A 6,407-nucleotide genomic window follows, 5' to 3' on the forward strand; every position below is an offset into this window, starting at 1 on the left:
AATACCTCTCCCCTGGGTTACAAATTGGCATTCTTTAAAATCATGCTATGCTCAGCTTTTTTCGTTTTGTTGTTAACTTTTCACTGGTCAAAACACTTAAACTTCAAAGTAACAAATAACTCTTTGAATAAATGTGACATTTCTAGGAGTCTGTGGCATAACTGAAATAAATTACATTTGAAAGTTTGGTTTCCAAAGTTCATATACATCCATTCGCCAGACAACTACTGTTCCCATGAGGTGAAATCAACTCAGAAAGAGACGTATATAAAATTTAATATTCACCTTTAGGTCTTTCTTCTATCTAAAAGATCATTTTTTCCCCTTTGTTCTTTGATTTTTCAGAAAGCCCAAGGAAAACTCTACTTTTAATACACTTATCTTCAACAATTATGTGTGTCTAAGTATTTTTACAATTTTACTCATGGACTAAAACGTTCTAGTACAAGACATTATATTTTTTCAAAATGTATGTATTTTTTATAGCTTAATAACACACAATTATTTCTCGAACCACGAATCTCATGGTATGTTCTGCCAGTATTTCTTTATGCAGTGCTAATGTTGAAGGTAATAATGCTTGAATATATTTTTAAAATAGAGTCCATATATTGGTATTTTTATTTGTAGTCGAAGTATTGAACATGTAACCCTGTGCTTCATCTAGCTTTTATCACAATATAACAGAGTCCTTCAGTAGTAAAATTCCACCAGTATATATTTATGACCCGGAAAGTAAATTTGAGTAAAGATTGATGATTTTCAGGGTGGACGAAAGAAAGGAGTCAGAAGACAGCAAAAAATCTGCTTCTCCTTGACTTAGCATTGAAGCAGGCCCATTTAGTTGATCTATAGAAATGCCAGAGGGCACCTAGTAGGCAAGTGGCCCTGGGCTAATGAGACTGACAGAAGTAGAAGAGATGACTCAGAAAGTCAGTGTATCATTAAGAAGGGGTGACATCAATTAGCTCAATTCATTTTGTTAATTCAAGCACCATTAAGTAATGTTCTTATATTATGCAAAAACGGAATCATTAAGCATATTTAGACTTTTTGTTTTGCTGAGGGTGTATAATGAAGTACGAACTTTATAATATATATTTGAACAAATCTGTTTTGGAAAAATAAACTGTCAAAATTTAAAGACCCTCTTGGTAAAACCATGCTAACTTTGTAAGAAATACAAGCCAGGAGTCAGCTTATTTTATATTAAAACTTTAAAACTAGAACTTTAAATTTCTATTTTGACTTCAATGCAGTAGCAAGCATGCTCTTTCTCCCACATCCTTCCACACAACATGCACTTATTATTTGTGTAATATACACTGCTTGTTTCTTACAAATTTCTTTTAATTTTTCAGGAAAAACTAAGAATTGGATTTTATTTATCAACATGAAGATTCATAGTAAAGGAACAGGTGAGTAAATAAACTGGGCTGAATGTTTCCCTATTGTGTTCAATACATCTTGACAAAAGATTGTAATGCATAGGTATAGTCAAGACAGCTAAATATCATCACCTCTTAGTCCCTTTGAAGACAGGATGGATTAAAATGGACACAAATTTTGAGAGTAGAGCAATGAGTTCCTATGTAGTATGAATTCTTCCCGCTGAATAGTAGTCTTGACTTCTCTGAACCTTTTTGCTACTGAAATTGAGATAGTAGTTTTCTCACAGGTTATAGTGTGAGACTAAATGGAAATGTACTAAGCCAAAGAGTCTTACAGAGTGCTGTTTATATATGTTTTAAAAATTTCTTTTTGGAGCATGTGGGTGGCTCATGGGTTAAGCCTCTGTCTTCGGCCCAGGTCATGATCTCAGGGTCCTGGGATTGAGCCCTGCACTGGGATCTCTGCTTAGCGGGGAGCCTGCTTCCCCTCATCTCTCTGCCTGCCTCTCTGCCTATTCGTGATCTCTCTCTCTCTGTCAAATAAATAAAATCTTTAAAGAAAAAAAATTTCTTTTTGCCTCATTTAGTATTCACAGACCATAGTTAAGATGTAATACGGGACTCTTACAGACAATACTACTATCATACAATTAATGGGGGTTTCTGTATAAGGATATAAATTTTTTTTTATATTGTGTAAAAAATTGTGATAGGTGGTATAGGGTTACAAAAGTTCACCAGACAGTATAAAGTAGGTAATTTTGGAATATTAGATGATGAGGTTGTGTGTGCAATGAATTAGCAGAATGTGCAAATAAAGGAAGGTGGGCGTATTCGAAGTATAGTGTGGTGTTCCGCGTGTGAGATGAAAAGGTTAAGTCAAGAGCATTTGGAGAGGGCTGGAAGAATGAACATCAGGAAAGTGATGCCTGTGTAGAAGGGATAGGATAGGGAGTGTCAAAGGAATAGCTTTCAAACCTCATACTCTGAAAAGATGGACTTCCCATTAGTGATCACAGTAATAACAAAAGAAAAGCAGGTTTGGGGAAGTCAATAAGTAAAAGAAAGTTTAGAGGTATGAGAATGTTTATTAGTCATGTTTGATTAACTTTCCTGTCAGACAGAGCTCATAGCATTTTGACAGCCAACTCAAAGGCAATACAAGCTTTTATTTATTTTTTAAGACTTTTTATTAATTTATCTGTGAGAGAGAGAGAAAGAGAGAGTGAGAGAGAGTGAGCATGAGAGGGGGAAGGTCTGAGGGAAAAGCAAAAAGAAATGTAAGTTTCTTTTTGTAAACAAAAGAGAAAATTTTATTTTTCAATTCTGCTTTGCTTCAAGTTACTGCTATATGAGTGCAATTTATAAAGCAATGAGCCCGAGTTTTGTATGGCTCATAAATTATTTCTGAGAGCATTCTAAAGAAGTTTGAAATGTTTTGAGCGGTGGCAACATCACTGAAATGTGTCTGATCTCCCAAAGTGGCTGCTTAGAAATACGATGTTCATTTGGATGTTTAGTCCTTAGTATGCTTGTTGACAAATCAGTCACATTACTTGCTAGTCACATCTCATGTTATATGTCCTGAATGCACTTTCTTTGTGTTATCTTAGAATACCAAGTCACTGATAGTCAAAGAAACATCTGCTTCAGTAAAGTGAAGTAGTTTAGAAGTTTAACAAGCTTTCCGACGCAAGCAAAAATGTCTCTCTGAAGTTTTAAAAGTTAAATACCATTTTACATTTTAATGGATTCATATACCTAAATTAATTAATTAAAATTAAATTTGGATAGTTTGAAATGACTAGAGCTAAAAGTATTATTTAATCAAAAGATCAGCTTTTCTTTTTTTTAGTAAAGAATGTTTAAATCTGCATTATAATCTCATAGTTTTCATAATATCTGTTTAATGATTCCTTGCACTTTTTCTTTACTCTAACTGAGATTTTTAACAACACAGGGGTTAATAACCATTTAATCGACTTTTCTCCTTCACGTTCAAATTTCTGTATTTCCATCTTGTATGCACAGCAACTATTTGACTTTTCTACGAAGCTGAACTTATTTGCTTTACTATCTGGTAACACTCCCTACTCAATGCAAAAACATGCAAGGCCAAGGTGGCTGTCATTAGAGATATTAATAAAATTAGTAATATGATTTCTAAAACACAATTGGCACTGGAATCTATATACATCTTTGGTCAAAAATACTTTGTTCGGTTTTTGTGGCCCAGGAAAATATTCAAGACATTTTGATAGGGAATAAAATGCCACAGTCTGAGTAGTGGAATTTTGACATATTGAGGTGACTAGTTCTCTGTACATTGTAGCTTTTTAAAATGTACAACAGAGAGAAGATGTTAAGGTGCTCCATGTATTTGAGAGCAGTAATCCCTAAAAAAAAAGGATGAAACACAATTCACACGATGTGTGTCTTAAGTTCTCTGTTACATCCAAATATATTTCAAACACAGCGTACAATATTCTTTACTATTTTATAAAACAATAGCTCTATTTATTTTATTATCTATTATTAGAATCAATTACCCAAGCCAAGATAAAAATGAAAAATATTAATTATATTATTTCAACCAAATCCAAACTCCAACTAAGGACAACTTGGCTCTCTTTACTTTTTAGTTATCCAGAATGGAAAAGGAAAGAGGCAAATAAAATTCTCACCAAGTCAGTCACCTTTCTTCCTTAACACGTGACAAGATTATTTTCATTTCTTTTCTTCATAACATGGCATTTACCCATCTACAATAATTGTTTTCATAGATATGAAAATATGTATTATAAATAAAAAATACATTCATATATATATATATAACTTTTAAACTTGTGAAATTATTTTTTTAGAATGGAGGAGGAAAGAGGCAATGAAAAGCTTCTTCACTCTTTATAGCAGGTGTGAGTAAAATATTGGCTAGATACTTAGGGACATTCAACCATTTAATTTTTTGACAGGCTGAATGAGTTACTCTTAATTTGTAGATTATTGCTTTAAGAATTCTCCTTTCAACATTATAAAGAAGGCAGGAAGTCATCAAATATATGCACTGCCGGGAATCAGACAGAGGTACTGTCTTCCATTGAACTTAACATTTATCATTTCTTGACTACTTAAGCCTTTTAATCTTCTGATCAGCGGTGCTTAGGTTTGACTTATAGACTGGCTACAGGAAATTCAGAAATGTCTTATATACATTAATTTTCAATCAGTTGACTTTTAGACAATATGCTTTTCACAGAAGTATATTATACACAGTTGTTAACCTAGATACTCGTACAATGTGTACTTTGCTGAGCAACAAAATTTTTTACTGGTTTCCCATTGTTTCCTCGGTCTGTCCGAAATCCTTAACGTAACATTATGGAAACTATTTGAACTATCTTGTTCATGTTTTTGTTTGTTTGTTTGTTTTTTTTCCCCCCCTTGGAATTCTTTACCCATTTTTTGTCTTCTGAAATACCTCGAAAGCATAGCTTAAAATTTCCTTCTTCTTAGGAATCTCTGGTGTTCTCCAAAGACCATCCTACCAATAACCTTCAGAAAGTAGCACTGCAGAGTTACTAATCACCTGTTTGCTACTGTAATACTGCATCCTAGTTTTATTTTCTTGTCTGGATAGGAGAGAGAATCTTGTAACATCTCAAAGCACATGGCATAGTACCTTGTGCTGGAGAATGTCTGGTGAGTATTTGCAGAAGAAATTAAATGAGATGGATATGGTAGGAAAGTACATGTAAAACTAAGGGACATACCGGAAGTATTAAAAAACAAAAACAAAATCAAACAAGAGTGAGAAGGAGGTTAATAGGTGATCTAGTGAATGAGAGTGATCCCCAGTAGTAAGCCTCTATTATATGCCATATACTGCAGATAGCTTTATATAGAATTTTTAATTTCATTCTTCTACAAATTCTAAGATTCTCATTATATATGTGAGGAAACAAGTTGAAAAAGTCAGTTCTTTTTCCGAAAAGTCACTCGGTTTAAGTGACTCTTCATTTAGGCTCAGGTCACGATCTCATGGTGGTGAGATTGAACCCTGAATTAAACTCCATGCTGGGCACTGAACCTGCTTAGGATTCTCTCCCTCTGCCCCTCCCCACTCTATAAATAAATAAATAAATAAATAATTTTAAAATTCGAAAATCAACATTTTTACACAGGGTACATTGTTCTGTCCTTTTATCAAATGTATGGATTCATGTAAGGACTCAAAATGGGTTTAACTGATTCCAAAACCTATGCTCTTTACTTGCATATAATTAAAAATTTTGAGTTATGTACATCCTTCAATGTGAAAATATTTGGTTTAAGTTTAAAAGAACAAATGCATCAAGCATTGTTCTGATGACCTACAAAATTATTTTTTTTTTTTAAAGTAGGAGACACATCTTTGAGAATAACATGAACAGATTGGTTCAGGATCCTACCTTAATTCTGTTAGGTATAGGCCCTACTATGGTCTTAAATATTTATTTGGAAAAGTATATGAAATAAAACTTAAAAGTAAGGTTGTGCAAACTCATTAGGCAGGTTCAAGAGTTGTAATGATGTAAGTAGAATATGCATTCTGATTTATTTTAAAAGAAGTGCTACCTTAGCATCAACCCCATCTTGGTGGGAGAAGGGAAAGGAAGTGAAGGTGGGTGGATAGAGAGCACATATTCTTTTGCAAATTTTTTTTCTTTTGCAAATTTTACAGTTATTTCACATACTTTATGCCCTTTATTACATGGGCTCTCTTAGCAAGCTAAATACACACACATAAGCAGTACATTATTATTCCCTAGTATCTGTTTGCAGCTCAGTTTTTGTTCCATCTCCTCCTCTTCAGCATTTGTCTTTCCCTGAATTTTTTTTGGGGGGGATCCTCAGTTTCCTACAAATATTGCAGCAGAATTTAGACATTGCTTGTTCTTTTTATTTCATGAAGTTTCTAAATTGGAAACAAACATATGTTAAGTAGCCTGTCATGATACAATTATAAAAGTAGGTTAT

This window comes from Lontra canadensis, unplaced genomic scaffold (assembly GCF_010015895.1).
Source record: "Lontra canadensis isolate GAN:19392208 unplaced genomic scaffold, GSC_riverotter_1.0 scaffold46, whole genome shotgun sequence".
Classification (NCBI taxonomy): domain Eukaryota; kingdom Metazoa; phylum Chordata; class Mammalia; order Carnivora; family Mustelidae; genus Lontra; species Lontra canadensis.